Raw genomic sequence first — 17534 nt, 5'->3', positions numbered from 1 at the left:
TTTGTTTTGTTTTGTTTTGGTTTGGTTTGTTTTCCTTGGTGGGGGTATGGTAACTTTATTAGGCAAATACTTGTTACAGATTTTGATGTCTTGAGAATTTGCTTCGGGGGCTGTAGTTGGGAAGCACAGGACTGCTACTCATATACTCTTGACTAAAGGTTGGCCTTTTTCTATTTGGGAAGGTCCTCCTCTTTTACCAAGAAGCTTCAGAAAAGACAGAAGGAATACAAATGGAGCTTCAAGGGATTAAGTGGTACCTGACTACCCAACCAGCTTAAACTGAATCAACACTGACAAGCACTAGGGTGGCAGATGTCGTAGCCATGTCACCCTAGCATCTGTCTGGCAGTTCCTACCAATGGATTTTAGGAGACTGAGTCACATCAGAATAAACTTTTCATGCTTTCTGAAAGTATAAATATATTTGTTCTCATTTATGTCATGTTTGAAATATTTTTTCTTTGACACCTTGGATAATAAAAATATGCATTGAAATCTACACAGGTTGATGTTTCTGTAATTTGTTGTGCTGTTCTTGTGCAAAGGTAATCTATTCCTAGTTGTTTATTTAATTACATTATAGAAAAACTAATTTATCAAATGAGATTTTAATTTTTTTCATTTTTTCATTTTAATATGGAACCAATTACAACAAGAATTACAGAGGCAGTAGAAAAGTAAGAGGCTACACAGGTCTGTTCTGGGGATGTAGCTAAGTTTTTGCCTAAAATAAGGAGCACCCTACCTTCAATCCCTACCATCACACAACTACAAAAACATAAATAATTTCATAGCATTACATTAAAAAGGATTGTTCAATGTTCCTGAATAAACTGCATTGAAAAAAAAAAAAAAAAAAAAAAAAAAAAAAAAAACTTATCTGAAGTGTAGGTCACATTTAGTCATGCAAATAAAATTTTCTTTGTAATTTTAAAAAAAAAAAAAAAAAAAAGGATAACCTAATTACAGTATTAAACTTCTTTATATATTTTCTTGATCAACAAATTTAAATAACAAGTATACTCTTGAAATGTCTCTGTATATCTTTTAGTAGTTTTATCTTTGAGACCCTATGTTCTAAATAATGCAAATGGAATGTCTTCTTGGTGATTAGGATTTGGGCATAAAGTAACCCTTTTGTAATTAGTGTCTTTATCTTGAATAATACACTCATAATTTTATCATTTCTTCTTACAGTCTGTTCTTAGTAAAGTAGGTACTTCACGCCTTTGTCTTTTGTTTAGAACACACATAAACCTGACTCTGAGCTTGGTATGTTTAATATAGAATTAAATCTAGGCAATTTTTTGTCAGAAGGTATATAGTGTTCTGTCTGTACTTATTTTCTGTATAGTTACTCATGTATGCCGTTTTTGTTCTTCTTTATTTTGTCTAAATAGATTACACATATTACCATGTTTTAATGGTTTCTGGCTGTTGTATCCAGGGCCTTATTCATGCTGGGTAGAGATTCTAATACTGGCCTATGTCTCTCATTCATTACCTAACTGATTTTTACTGATTTCTAAAGGTGAAAGGCACATCTGTTTATGTTTTTCCCTACTCCTGGATCTTTAGTTTTCTACTTTACTAAAATAAATATTAAAAGTGTTTCACTCTGTCTGAAAGAAGAAAGAATTTACTATTCTGCTACTCAAAGGGGGGACAAATTGCAATGGGATGGTAAGTAGGTCACAGCACTAAATAACAGGATACCATCTTTATGCTGAATCTGTGTCTTTATCAATTACTTTGATTACACATAACTTGGAGCTTTATTCACCCATTTCCATATTTATGAAGTTTCTGATTATTATACTTTCATTCTGAATTTTGTATTAAAAACTTATCTAGTAACTCATGCTTATCACTAATTCAATTTTCTTTAATGTTCATTTGACTTTTTCCTGACTCTGCATTGCAGACTTTAATTCTTTCTAACCTTTGCCAGCTCCCTTTAAGCCTCATTCTGTATTACAGGCAACTCTTTACATTAACATCTTTGCTTCACTGAATATTGTGTTTTTTTTTTTTTTTGTACTAGGTTGAAAATATATCAGGGAGAAATCTTTCAGTCATTCTGAACTTTTTGGTCACATCCTCTTAACATGTAGCTCTTGGTTTCAGTTTGTAGCTTTAGTCAATGTCCCATATTTCTTTTTATCACAGAGTATCTCCTAAAGTCATCATGAATTTTTAAAAATTTCACTTTTATGAATACATGTTGTATAGTTCTAGCGAGGTCTTTAGTTCTCCCACTATCAAAGGGCATGCCCCTTCATTTCCACACAGTGACTACGATGAGCTGCCAGATTCCCTATGTTAGGTCTTAGGTTTGAAGTAGCTTGACAGCCATTTTCTGTTTCTGAATTACTATCACCTGGCTATTAGTAATTTGGTGAGATTCTTAGAAGCCATAATAGAATTTTGTATTGCTACATGGTGCTTCTTCTCATAGCAAACCACAACACATAACCCTTGAATTCCATCCTAATATACAATAGCAGCTTTAAAAAAATGATTTGTTCTGTTTAACTGTGTGTGTGTGTGTGTGTGTGTGTGTGTGTGTGTGTGATCATATACATGTGTGTGTGCAGGTGCCCGTGGAAGCCAGAAGAAGGGATAGAACTCCTCGGAGCTGATGCTACAGGTGGGTTGCCTGATCTGGGTGCTGGGAAGGAAACTTGGGTTCTCTGTTAAGAACAGCACATGCTCTTAATCCCTGAGCTATCTTTATAGTCCCCAAAAGTCAACTAATTTGGGACAACTTTCCTACTCAAGCCTTACATACTGTTGTTGTTGTTGTTTATTCTTTTTCCTTCTACTTTCAGATTTAAATTTCATAAATCTTACAGGGCGCACTAAAACTCCAATGTACGTTGTATTTTCCCATTTCAGAACAGCTACTGAACTCTATCCCTCTCTCTTCCCACTAACAACCAAGAACAAATATCTAAGTATGATTATTTGGCTACCTACATATAGCAGAAAGCATGAGGAACCATTCTATGTTGCTTAGCTTTGTATGTGCTGTGTCTTTTACATGTTTGGTAACTGATGGCTTCTGCCAAAGTCTCATATTTTAACTCAGGAAGGTACTCTAATCTCTCCACCCTTGAAATCCTTAGTTTATATGCTCCATCAAAACCCACTGGACCTGAAAAAAGTTAAAGCTTTACATTTGAAAGAAATTTTAGCTCTGTGTTTTATAGATAGGAAAGGACTTAAAGGTGTTACACTTGCCTATGTTTGCAGTAAGTAAAACCACAAAAAGAAGAAGAACTGTGATACTTAAATGACTTACATTTTGCTTTTAGAATTTTTTTTATTGTTTTTATTTATTACACTTTATTTGCTTTGTATCCTGACTGTGGCCCCCTCTCTATTCACCTCCCAATCCCATCCTCCCTCCCTCTTCTCCCCCTATGCTCCTCCCCTAGACCACTGATAGGGGAGGTCCTCCTCCCCTTCTATTTGACCTTAGCCTATCAGGTCTCATCAGCTCCTGCTCCCCTTACTAGGGAACCCACTTTGGAGACTGAATCTATGAGCTACATCTGAATGGGGGTTTTAATACCACTCCATGCATGGTCCTCAGTTTGGGTTATCAGTCTCTGCAAGATCTCCAGGGCCCAGTTTTTTTTTTTTTTTTTTTTTTTTTTTTTTGTCGTTTTTTGTTTTGTTTTGTTTTGTTTTTTGGCTCTGTTGGTCTTCTTTTGGAGCTCCTGTCCTCTCCAGGTCTTTCTATCTCTCCCTTCTTTCATAAAATTCCATGAACTCTGCCCAAAGTTTGGCTAAGACTCTCAGCAGAATCTTTCAGAGGCCCTTTGTAGTAGGCTCCTGTCCTGTTCCTTGTCTTCTCCTGCTTCTGATGTCTATCGCGTTTGCCCCTCTGAATGAGGATCCAGCATCTTCCCTAGGGTCCTCCTTGTTGTTTAGCTTCTTTAAAAGTATAGATTTTAGTATACTTATCCTATATTATATGTCTAATATCCACTTATAAGTAAGTATATACCATGTGTGTCTTTCTGCTTCTGGGTTACCTCACTCAGGATGATCTTTTCTAATTCCTACCATTTGCCTGCAAATTTCATGATTTCCTTGTTTTTAATTGCTGAGCAGCATTCCACTGTGTAAATGCACCACAATTTTTGTATCTATTCTTCCATTAAGGGACATCTAGGTTGTTTCTAGATTCTGGCTATTATGAATAGAGCTGCTATGAACATGGTTGAGCAAATGCTTGTAAAATTAGCCATTGCTCAGTGTAAAGTATTGCACACTGAGTTTCAAGTGCTTGCAGCATAGTGGTATTTTCCCTGGAGGGTGAATTGGCTTGAAGGGATGATGCAGCACATATAATTCACATAGATTTACAAGGTGCAGATTCTTATGATATTTCTTTTTTATCTTTTAAATCATGGTCTTTTATTCATTAATTTTATTGCACGAATATATATTGTTTCACTTATTCACTTTAATTTTTAAAATTTACTTAACATCCTTGTTGTAGCCCCATCCCTCCTCCCCTTCCATTTACCCCTTCCTTCCTCCTTCCCCTCCCCTTTTCCTGTAAAAAGGGAAGCTCCCTTTACCATCCAGGCCAGCTCCTCAGGCTGCATCAGGACTGAGCATGTCCTCTCCCCCTGTGTCTGGGAAGGCCGTCCTACCAGGGGAAATTGTTTAAAAAGCTGGCAAGTGAGTCCATGTTCAGTGCAGTCACCACTTCCTTTGCTAGAGGACCCACATGAGGCCTAAGCTTCCCATCAGTAATAACTTTGTAGGGGACCTAGGACCAGTGTGTACATGGTCCTTGGTTGGTGTTTCAGTCCCAGCAAGTTCCTCTACGCCCTGATTAGTTTTCTCTGTTGATCTTCTTGTGAAGTTCCTGTCACCCACCCACCCCCAGATCCTTTTCTCTTTCTTCTCACTTTTACACTGGACTCTTTATTTAAAACAATTATTTAATTTTATGTATATGGTTGTTTTGCCTGCTTGTATACATACATGTCTGGAGCCCAGAGAGGGGATCGAACTGAAGTTACTAATGGTAGCAAACCACCATGTGACTATTGCAAACTGAACCTAGATCCTCTGCAAGATCAAGTGCTCCTTAGCATGGAACTGTCTCTCCAGCCTCTTACAGATATTGTTAGAATGCTCATCTATAGCCATGTCACCCAAATTATGCTTGACCTCATCCAAACTGCTACATTTTCAACTGTAGCTACCTCTCCAGCTGTGCCTACCATATGGGTTTATGAATTCCTGTGGAGTATCATTATGACACATCCCCTTTTCCAGGGGTTCATTTTTACAGAGAAAATTGTGATAATGTGTTAACCTGCAACTAAATAATATGAGAAAAATAGGGCATGTTACAGTGAAAGAAGGGATGAGTTTTCAGTGTGAGATGGATACCTGTTGTTTCAATGGTCAGGATCTCCTGAAGATGTCCTGATTATTCTCTAAATCAGGCTCTGAACTAAAGACCTGACATCATAATGCCAGGAAAGTTGTTCCCTTTATAACCACTGCATTTTCTTTGGAATCCTCTATATAGTCTACATATAAATGCCAAAATCCCAATGCAAAATGCTAAACTCAGGCAAGCAAAGTTTCCAGCCAACTATGTTGGAATGCCTACAAGGCTCTAACTCAGAAGACTAAAGTAGGAAGATTACTGTTTTTAAACATATTGTCTATTTTTAATATATTTCTGGTTAATTTAATAATTTTTAAAAACAAGTTTCAGACACTATATAGTATCATAACATTTTATCCTACCTTTAACATTTTCTGTCAATCTGTTATCTTATGTGTAAATATTAAATTTACTTGATCAACTGGATAGCTTTTAGTTTTTAATTTTGTCTATAATAATTTTCTTCCTAGACATCTGATAACTAACGTAAGAAAGTTTTAAAAGCATCCAAGATTAAAACTATAATATATATGTGTGAAAAGTTAACATTGAAATCTATTTCTTTGTTAATCAAAATTTAATTGTGAAGAAAATTAGTTAACTTCTTATTTGTACCTAAGACTGACAAGACGTATGAAAGAAAAAAAAAAACCTTCAAATCATTGAAGAAAGAAATTGAAGAAGCTATCAGAAGATGGAAAGATCTCCCGTGCTCATGGATCAGTAGGATCAACAAAGTAAAAATGGCCATCTTCCCAAAAGCAATCTACAGATTCAATGCAATCCCCATCAAAATACCAACACAATTCTTTACAGACCATGAAAGAACAATTCTCAACTTCATATACAAAAATAAAAATCTCAGAATAGCTAAAACAATCCTGTACAGTAAAAAATTTTCAGGAGTTATCTCCATCCCTGATCTCAAATGGTACTATAGAGCAACAGTAATAAAAACTGCATGGTACTGGCATAGATACAGACTGGTGGATCAAGGGAAATCTAATTAAAGATGCAGAAATAAACCCACATGCCTATCAAAACTTAGTTTATGACAAAAAAAGCCAAAACCATACATTGGAAAAATGATAGCATCTTTAACAAATGGTGCTGGTCTAACTAGATGTCTTCATGTTCAAAAAATGCAAATAGATCCATATTTATCACCCTGCCCAAAACTAAAGTCCAAGTTGATTAAGGACCTCAACATCAAACCAGACATACTAAATCTATTAGGAGAGAAAGCGGGGAAGAACCTTGAACTCATTGGCACACAGAAAACTTTCTGTATAGAACACCAACAGCTCAGGCTTTAAGATTAACAATTAAGAAACAGAACCCCTTCAAACTGAAAAGAACACTGTTTACAGAACAAAAGAGCAGCCTACAGGTTGGGAAAAGCTTTTCACCAAGCCTACATCTGACAAAGGGCTAATATTCAAAATACATAAAGAATGTAAGGAATTAAACAGCAACAAACCAAATAATTCAATTAAAAAATTGGGGTACAGAGTTAAACATAGAATTCTTAACATAGGAATCTCTAATGGCTGAGAAGCACTTGAAGAAATGCACAACATATTAAGTCATCAGAGAAATGCAAATCAAAACAACTCTGAAATCCCATCCTACACCCATCAGAATGGCTAAAATAAAAAAAAAAAAAATTCAGTTAACAGCACATGCTGGTGAGGATGTAGAGAAAAAGAAATATTCTTCCTTTATTGGTGGGAATGTAAACTTCTACAACCACTTTGGAAATCAATCTGGAGGTTTCTCAGAAAATTAGGAATAGTTCTACCTCAAGACCCAACTATACCACTCATTGGCATATACCCAAAAGATACTGTATCATACAATGAGGACATTGACTCAAACATGTTGAAAGCAGCTTTATTTGTCATAGCCAGAAACTGGAAACAACCCAGATGTCTCTCAACTGAAAAATGGATAAAGAAACTGTGGTACATTTATACAATAGAATACTACTCAGCTACTAAAAACAAGGAAATCATGAAACTTGTAAGCAAATAGTTGGAACTAGAAAAGACCATCCTGAGTGAGGTAACCCAGACCAAGGAAGACATCCATGGCATATACTCACTTATAAGAAAATATTAGCCATATAGCATATGATAACCTCCCTACAATTCACAGACCAAAAGAAGCTAAGGGAGGGAGCATGAATCTCACTGATAAGGGGGAAAAAAAAACAGAGAAAGTACTTGAAGAGGGAACAGGATAGGAGAGGGAGTACTGAGGGAAATGTGGGTCCCTATCTGATGTGGGTAGAATTGGAGAGGGAGGAAAGGAGAGTAGAGGCATGCAGAGAGAATAGAAACTGTGGCCTGGGGCATCTCTGAGTCAGGCTTGAGACTTGCTACAGGTAGGCTTCTGGGAGGATTTAGGGGTGACTCTATTGGAGACTCCTACTAGCAAGGGACATAGAGCCTGAAGAGTCCACCCTCTAACCAGACAGGACTCCAAGTAGAGGGAGAGGAATACCAACCCACCTACAAAAACTTAGGCCCCCAATTATTCTTTCTAGAAGATGTGCAGGAATAAAAATAGAGCAGAGATTGAGGGAATGTCCAACCAATGCCTGACCACACCAAGGAAGAGACCCAACCCCTACCACTATCAACAACATGCTGCTATACCTGCACACAGGAGCCCAGCACAGCTTTCTGTGGAGAGGCACCACCCAGCAGTGGATTGAAACACATGCTGAGACTCATAGCCAAACACTGGGCAGAGGAAAGGGAGCCTTGTGGAAGAGTGGTAAGAAGGAGAGAAGGATCAGGAAGGATAGGATCTCCACAAGAATATCAACAGATCCAACTAACCTGGGTCCAGGGTGGCTTGAGGAGATTGAAACACCAACCAAGGACCATATATGGACTGGACTTAGGCCCCCAACACATACATACATGATGGAGAGTTTGGTCTTCCTGTGGGTCCCCTAGAAACGGGAATGGGAGTGGTCTCTGACAAGATTCTCTTGCATGCTTTTCAATCACTTCCCCTTGGTGGGGCTTCCTGGCCAGGGCACTGTGGTAGAGGATGTGCTCAGTCCTGATATGACTTGATATGCTGGGATGGGTAACTGGAGGAGAGGAATCTCCACTTTTCTGAGCGGGGGTCGTAGGGAATATGGAAAAGAGGGAAGGAGGGTAGAACCTGGAGGAGAGGTGGGAAGGGACTACAATTTGGGATGCAAAGTGAATAAATAAAACAATTTAAAAAAACCCCACAGTTTTAACTCTGGAAAAAAACTTAATCTTTGAGCATTTACCCAGAGACCATTTCTAAACTTCTATAGCTCAGTCAGCAGTTCCTCACTGTCCTGTGTAATTCACTGTAATATATGATACAACAACCTAACAAAGCCAGCTCATTGCTGGAAATGTATCCAAAGAACTGCCTACCTTTTTGTTCCTCTTTCTTTCTTTCTTTCTTTCTTTCTTTCTTTCTTTCTTTCTTTCTTTCTTTCTTCTTTTCCCGCCGAATTTATGTCTATTTCCAGCAAACACTAAAACAAGGAGTGGCTCCCATGGACCTTGCAGCGAATGTCCATGGATTATTTAGAGAGGTTCGTGTTGTTGAAAGATCAGTGTTGATCATTTTTTTTCTGTTCTGGCTGGCTCATCCCTGGTAGCACTCTACTGGAAACATAATATGTTTTCACATTTCCAGAATGTTCATGTCCCAACTAGCACCTGTGCTCTAAAAACAACATCATCCATCCCTGCTTTCTAGGGTGAGAGGCCCACATACAAAGCCTTGGCATGTGGTAGAGCTTCATGAAATGATCAGTCTATTGGTCGTCCAGCTGCAGAGTTAAAAAATTCACTTCATAAATTGCCATTTTCTTTTAATATTAGCGTGTATGGTCTTTCATCTAATTGATCAATGACTGTCCAGTTCTAAAAATCAAACTGGAGACAATCTCTTTGATTTTTTTTTCTGTGGATTTTGCTTAAAAAGAAAATAGAAGTATTTCTAACTTGAGTGACAATCTGTATGTCCACAAAACATTTAAAAAGTGACAGGCTACGGAGAAGGAGGATGCAAGCAGTCCTGATGCTACTTAACAAGCTATGGGCACAGGGCAATAGAGGAGAACACCCACTTTTAGTGGACTAGGGGAAGGGGTTGAGAGGAAGAGGGAGGGAGGGTGGGACTGGGTGAAGTTGAAGGAAGGGGCTTCAATATATATATATATATATATATATATATATAAAATGAATAAATTGTGAAGAAAAAAAATTTAAAGTGCCTATCATTAAATTGTAATTGTTAAGGAAAGAAGTTGGATAAGTGAGGCAATCATTAATTAAATAGAATACTTGTTTCTTCCCAATACATGTATAATTAGATAATAATTATATAAATAAATTATTTACTTAAAACAAAGAAGAGCAAAAGAGGTAGGAAAAAAAACAGTTTTAAAAATATATTTTTGTATTTTAAAGAAATGACCCTCTCAGATTATTGAATAAAACTAAATTGATTCAACAGCCATTGATTAAGATACACAAGTCTCTTTCAAGTGTTATAACCTGCACTTGCTCTAACCATCCAAGCATCATAAACCCTTCTCTTATCAGAATGAAAACACAGAGTTAAGGTATAAAGTATGAAACGGTTACTCTTGGACATCTCTTAGCAACCAGGCTAGCAGGTGAATGAAATAAACATTGGAGGCTTGGCCCTATAAGACCTAGAATTAAATAGTGTGTGGCCAGAGAATATTTGTTACATAGTAAAGTTTGTTTTCTCTTCTATTACTATGTGAACAGTTGTTGATACCTGGGCACTCAAAGGTGGGTACACACAAGTATGCATGCATGCACGCAAACATACATATGCACACAGAATAAGACAAAGTGGATTGTGGAGCCTTCTGGCCTACATATGCATTTAACTGTGATTCGATTCTGACCAAACCAAACCAAACCAAACCAAACAAAACAAAACAACACAGTTCAGCACTTTGTGTGGCTTTCTTTCAGTTTTCATGACATTAAGTAATTGTTACCATCATAATCATTTAAAAAAATCTCACATTTTGCTCACTTTCAAATGTCATAAAAATAAGTAGAGGACAATGTTTTTTAGTCTATTTAAAAACCATTCAGCATTATTCAAAATATTTTAAATTATTTAAAATATCCCCGAAGCTGGGAATATAACTCAGTGGCAAAGCAGTTTGCTTAGCCTGTCCAAAGAGTGAGATGTAATTGCCAGTAACACACACTACACATCATGCATGCACACAAGCACACACACACACATACACACACGCGCACATACAATCTTGGCTATTAAGGTCCACACAATGCCTATTTTTTCGTAAGGAAATGGAACAATTCAGATATAATTAATAGAAACTGCAAACATGACAAAGTTCACTGACCTTAACCCGCACGACTACTATGGCAGTGTCTACCTCAACTGTTATTTTGAGTCTTAGAGAGCAATTTTCAAATCTGAGAAAAAAAAGGGCTACATCAGCATTTTCATACAGCTACACAGAGCCCAACCATGTTACATTAATAATAGATGTAAAGTCTAGATGAATCACTCAGAAGACTTAGCTGAAAAGTATATGCCTGCTTAGGAGTTGTAGCATGAGGGTAAGTCAAGGGTCTTGTATATTTTAAAAAGTAGTTTCTTGATTTTATGCTTAAGGAAATGAAAATGACCAAATAAAGTTAGTAAAATTGCGTGTCTTAGTTTTAGCTGTATGCGTTAATACCACGTTTTCCATATCTCTCTACCATATTAACATTTGAGTTTTTAGGACAAAGGTGAATTCCGTTTTGCTGGATTAATATTGTATGAAGAATTGAGAATCACACTTTGAGCCACGTTATGGGAAAACAATAGTGCCCACAAGTTCGCTAAAGAAAGGGAGAGTGAATAAGATGGAAGTAGAATTGCTTTCTGAAAAATGTACTCAGTGTTCAAATCACAAGGCAGCAAGATTCAGTCAGGCTTATGTTATTGAGCAGTATGATTTAATAGGTGAGGATCAGTAAATAGATACCTTGGATATCAACAAGACTTAAATAAAAAGACAGGGTGTTATGATTCAAAATTTAGTCCAGAGACTCATACTCCAACCAAGGACTATTCATGGAGATAACCTAGAACCCTGACAATGCAGCCACTTCTGATGAGAACTGATAGACTAAGATCAGAGAGAAGGAGAGGAGGACCTCCCCTATCAGTGGACTTGGGGAGGGGCATGCATGCAGAAAGGGGAGGAGGGTGGGACCGGGAGGGGAGGAGGGAGGGCCTTATGGGGGGATAGAAAATGAATAAAGTGTAATTAATAAAAGTTAAATAAAAATTAAAAAAATTTAGAGTGGAGCTAAACTGGGATTTAGGACAGGGAGATGGGTCAATAGCTAAGAGAGCTTGTTGATCAAGTATGACCTGAAATGAGAACCTCAGCATCTATATAGAAAGCTGGATGTAACAATTCATGCGCTTGTGACGCAAGCGCTATTGCTGGCAAAGACAGGTTGGTCATTGTAACTTGCCTACCACCAGCCAAGTTACACTCAGTGAGACTCTTTCTCAAGGGAATAAGGCAAATTGTGATGGAGCAAGATATCCAACATCCTCCCATGGCTTCTACACATGCATTTGTACACATAAGCCATATATACTTAGTCATACTCACAAATGAAATGAGATCTAGTACCTCAGTACACTACTAGGCATGACATGAAGAGAAAAGTTAACCCGAAGTCTATAGTATAATAAATTGAGTTGATATTTGAAGCAAATAAAGCTGTACTTGGTAACCTAAAGCTATGAAGAATTGCCAAGTAACGGGAACAAGCATAAGGAAGGCAGTGGGAATGAAGTACAAAGTGAAGAGTCGGGCAGCTTGACTACAATGGAGATGTCTTTGTGATTATTCTGGGTTCAGAGGATATTAAATTTCAGCACAGTAAGATTACTCCCGGCTCAGAACCATGTCAGCCTAGCTTGAACTGAGCACATAAATGGATGAATATAATCCTGAGAATAGCCTGTTGGTGCTGAAAGCTGAGTAGGTATGAAAGGATAGTAACAGAAGCTGAAACGAGAAAATACAGCTCAGAGAAATTACATAATCAGCCTAAGACCACAGTAGGGTGATGGCAGAGAGCTAGGGCTACAACACTGGTGCCCTACTTTCCCATCTTTATTCTGTCCTTTAGTGATTACAGGATAGTCCATCTGAAATAGCCACAGTGTGGGAAGACATGCTGATTCTTTTAGAGCTCTGAAAATAATCCATGTGGTTATGTCCAGATCAAGGAGAACCTACAGAATCCCGGTGAGGTTTCCAACAGAAAGGTTCTTCTGGGTCAGGTGTCAATTTTGTACCTATGGATCTCAATTTTACAGCCTGGCTATGACTTAGATCATGTATGGAAGTTAAAAAATTACCAAGAATGCCAGAGATGATCTGTGTTTCCAAGAAATTTCCATTTAAATGACTTGGGGTAGAGCCCAGAGATTCCTGGCACAGAAAGAACAAAGCATATTTCTGCTTTACTATCTGTTAAAAGGTAATGTGTCCTGGTCTATAGTAGCCTTGGTATTCACCATTGTGCATCCTCTTTGCTTTCTCCTCCTTATTGATAAAATGCATGTGTTTACTTCTTCTAGAATATTATGAGCCTCAAGAGAATAAAGAATGCAAACTAAAGCACTATAAATGCCACGAAGAACTCCAGAGATTCTCTCTTGTGAGTCCATGTGTCTCGTGTCTTGGGAATGGGATCTAACTTTACTAGGAGTGTGCCCTGTGTGTGTGTGTGTGTGTGTGTGTGTGTGTGTGTATATATAATCTAACCAAGACAATTTTACCTAGTGTCTCTAAAATGAATACGACTTCATTATCAGAATCAGCTTGTTTTGTTTCTTTTTTTAAACTCTTGGGAAGCGATACTTTTACTGACAGTGGTTTAGCAAGAGACGGCTGGTCAGAAAACATTACTCCTGAAGATGAATAACTGGAAAAAAGATAGTTAGACATCAATTTCCCTTATCTATAGCTGAAGGAACACCTGCAAGCAAAGATAAAACCTAAGATCATACAATTCCATACTTTATTTTAAAGGCTTAAAAATCTGGTATATGACATATGCATGCCCTTGCCCATGTGTTTTCCCTTGGGTGTACATCCAGAAGGAGACCACAGGTTGACTTCAAGTGTCTCTTACTATCTCTTTCCTTCTTGTATTGTTAGACACGGTCTTCCACTGAACTTGGAACTCTTCCTTGTGGCTACACTGGCTGGTGGGTGAGCCCCCAGGATCCAGCAGCCTCTGCTCCTCAGGGTTGAGGTTACAGACAAATACCACTGAACCCTGCTTTTATGTGGGTGTAGAGACTGAAGGTCTGGACCTCATGTTTACATAGAAATCAGTGTACTGAGCTACTTCATATATATATATGTAATATATAAGTTATCCTCAGTGATTCATCTTGGGTGATGTGGAATCAAAGAATTCCACCCCAGCAGGGCTGACCCTATATTGTTTTTGTAGAACATGATCAAAATGACTGAATTTCAAATCTAGTGCTACCTCAGAGTTAACTACAGTTTTGTTCAATGATACGTTGGGGAACCCAACCCCAGGTCTACAGAATCAGATTATCCTTGAGAAACGGTTGGCCACTTACAGCCATAAGAGATCACCTGGGTAGTTCTAAAGCTCCCTGTCTGCTCTTAGTCAGAGTGGTAAGATGTGTGGGAGAACCAGAGACACAGTTCTGGGTTTCTCAAACTTTAGTGTGTGTGTGTGAACAGTGGGCGATCTCATTAAGAGCAAGATTTGGTTCAGCTGGCCTGGTGTGGGGTTTGAGAGTTTGCCCTTATTATAAATTCCCAGGTGAGATCACTGCTGCTTTTGAGTATCAAGGGTCTTGGTGGCATAGAAAAGGACCCAAATTTCTCGCAAAAAAGAGGTGATGGATTTCAGTGATGAATAATCTGGGGACTTAATTACATCTGAAGGAATCAACATAAAACACCTCATTTTAATTCTGTTTAACAAGAGCTTGGCTAAAGGTCATGAATTCCTGGTGCCAAATGATACAGTGGGGGGCAGAATTAAAAGTGATCCAGAATTCAGTGATGTCTGTTTCTAACACAAAACAGCATCCAAGGAAAACCAAAATCTACCAGACTCTTTTTTTTTTGTTTGTTTGTTTTGTTTTGTTTTTCTGTGACCGTGTCCTTTTTTTAATGGTGTTATATATATATATTCATATAAATATGAAAATGATAATTGCCACACTGACTAACAGAACAATGGAAATATATGCTTCCCCAGACAGATTATTTGCTGCTCATTTCTGTGTTGCCTTATGAAGGTCCAACAATGCACACTTTTTGAAACAGGATGAACAGTAGCCCTTACAGTGGAGTTCATGGCATTACCGAATACCCCACTGATACAGTAAGAGGCTGACTCATTTCCTTCTCCCTGCATGAAATGTTACAATTGAAACTAGGATGCCATATGGTAAGTCTAAAATGCTCAGTAGGTCCAGTAGCTTTTGGTGATTCTGCCAGCTCTTAGGTAGTATTCAGGTTGAAGAAAAAAAGTGTGAGAAAATTGTAACTACTAGTCTACATTGGAGGTTTCTGAATAGAGGGGAGATTTGATCAGGTAATCATTAACTCCACTGGACAAAACAGATAGATGTCTGACATGCTCTCTTACAACCTTCAAGATCCTCTTTGTTCTTTTCTTCAGAATTTCCAGGCTGCGTCTGTCTTATTCACAGCATCACTGTGTGCATGGCTTCTAATGGAGCCCATAATGAGAATATTTATTTCCTTGTCTTTAACCATCAAGACTGTCAAGAATGTCAGAGCTGCTCAAGAAAGTAGATTTCAGAGATGCTGACTGCTGCCAGTGGAGACAGACACACTTCAGAAGTCTGTGGCAATTTTTAATAACATTCTCTGTGGGAAGGGGGAAGGAGTTCGACACCTCATCTTCAGGCAACACAGCCTCCTCGCTTTATCATGTTGTGTCTTTTTCAGTGCCATCATTACACAAGGGAAAAGGGGCACTTTGAAAATACACCTCTAAGATGAATCGTCAGAGTCACTGTCATGTTGCAGAATCTTAATACTGTAAAGGTGTGTATAGAAGAAATTAGCGGAACTACCATCTTTGTTTTAATCAGATTACATAAAGTACTAGTCAGAGGAAATTACACCAGAATTAAAACAGTTTTTGATGTTTAACTGGTTTCCTTTAGAAAGGAGAGGCTCTTCAATAAGGTAAACACAGTTAATAAAGACATTCATTAGCATGTATTGAGTTGCAATTATGGAATAATGGGAATAATAAGGATCAGAGAGTTTCGTTGTAAGTTCTTCCCTTACAAGACAAGAAGAGTGAGGCTGAGAGATTTCAAAACATTTGCACAATTTAAAATAATGATTTGAATCAGGACCAGAAAAAGCCCTTTTGTCTGTGAGTTTAGGGCTTCTGGTTTTATTTGTAAGGAAATGAATTGTTAAGGAACAAACCCCTCTCCAAAGCATACACCCCAGAAACCCTACAGTTTCACATCCTAGATAGACTTCACTGGCTGCTTCCCTTTCCTCCTGCTTTACAAGCAATGTTCTCCTACTCAAACTGAGCTTCTGAGCCTTTGCACTAATCGTTTTTTCTTTTCTTTTTTTTTTTCTTTTTTCTTTCTGCTGGAAATGTTAAATGTGATATTAGATTAAAAATGAAGTTACAGTGACAAGGCCATGGCTTAGTTGGGAAGCTTATCAAACAAATCAAGAATCTGTGTGTGAGCTCCAGAACCCAAGCAAATATCTCTGTGATGGTATGTATCAACATATCATTGCTGGGGAGGCAAAGACAGAGGGATATGAATCCTGGCTGAAAATCTCCAGAACAAGAGAAACTCTGTCTCAAAACAAAACAAAACAAACAAGCAAACATACACAACATTCATGAAACTAGGTGAGTAGCTCCTGAGGAATGTTACCAAGGTTGACCTGTGGCTTTGTACATCTCCTACCCCACCCCGGCACTCACACATGGCTTCTCATATAAAAACAAAGGAAGTTACAGTGCTGAATACAACACAAAAACAATAGTAGTTTCAAAGAGCAAGTTTAAAGGTTTGCTCGTTCAGCCATAAATGCCAAACAGAAAATTTATAGGCTCATTACAGTAGACAACAAACTCAATCAGAAGTCCTTACTAAGAATAGATATTATTACTCTTTTAGGAAAACAAACAAACAAACATTTATTTACTTTGATTTTACACATTTGAGTGTTTTGCCTTCATGTATATATGTGTATGACATGAATGCCTCGTTCCTAAGGAAGCCAGTGGGTTCGTTCAGATTGTCTGGAACTGCAGTTATAAATGACCATGAGCCACCATGAAGAAGCTAGAAATTGAACATGTGTCCTATGTCAGAGCATCAAGTGGTCTTAGCTGCTGAGCCAACTCTTCAGCCTTGGAGCTTATCAAGTTTTTCACAGAAAGCTTTTGCTAAGGGGCTGGATAGAAAGCTGAGCAGTTAAGGGAACACAGGTTTGATCCTCAGCACTCACGTGGTAGCTCACAGCAATGTGTAACTCCATTTCCAGGGATGTCGTGTTTGCTTTTGACCTCACGAACTAGCTATATGTAGGCATATAAACCTTCAGAGAAAATAATTATGTATACAAAATTAGCACAAAAATTATTTGTGACATTCTAATAAGTATCATTACTTAACCTGGAATGTGCAGTAACTTTTGCTTGACATTTCTGAGTATTATCTTTTATAAATATTTCTCAGGGCATGAGGGGACTGTTTAAAACACTTGATTTTTCAGTGTCTTTTGCCTGTAGGTTTGATGAACTAAAATAATGTGTTAACTGTTTCCCCTTAGTTCTCTGAGCTCTTATAGTAAATCATCAACCTGAGTTAGGAGTAGCTAGTCAAAAACACTGGAGACTAGGAAGTTACTTGCTCCTGGCCCTGGAGGTAGAGTAGCCTTGTATATCTGAGCCTTTTACCTATGAGTTCTCATGCTAACTCTAGGAAGTGGTGTCAGAACGGA

The 17534-nt window shown here is 37.9% G+C and overlaps 1 protein-coding gene across 8 annotated transcripts in view; it reads right to left on the bottom strand.

The window, feature by feature from the left end:
* LOC110555893 (contactin-4) overlaps nucleotides 1-17534 on the bottom strand; it is a 1034823-nt gene that overhangs the window by 253441 nt on the left and 763848 nt on the right. The window lies entirely within an intron of this gene.

The sequence above is a fragment of the Meriones unguiculatus genome, chromosome 5 (genome assembly GCF_030254825.1).
Source record: "Meriones unguiculatus strain TT.TT164.6M chromosome 5, Bangor_MerUng_6.1, whole genome shotgun sequence".
NCBI classification, from domain to species: Eukaryota; Metazoa; Chordata; class Mammalia; order Rodentia; family Muridae; genus Meriones; species Meriones unguiculatus.
Note: the sequence above shows the minus strand (reverse complement) of the source record. Positions and strands in the feature narration are given on the sequence as shown.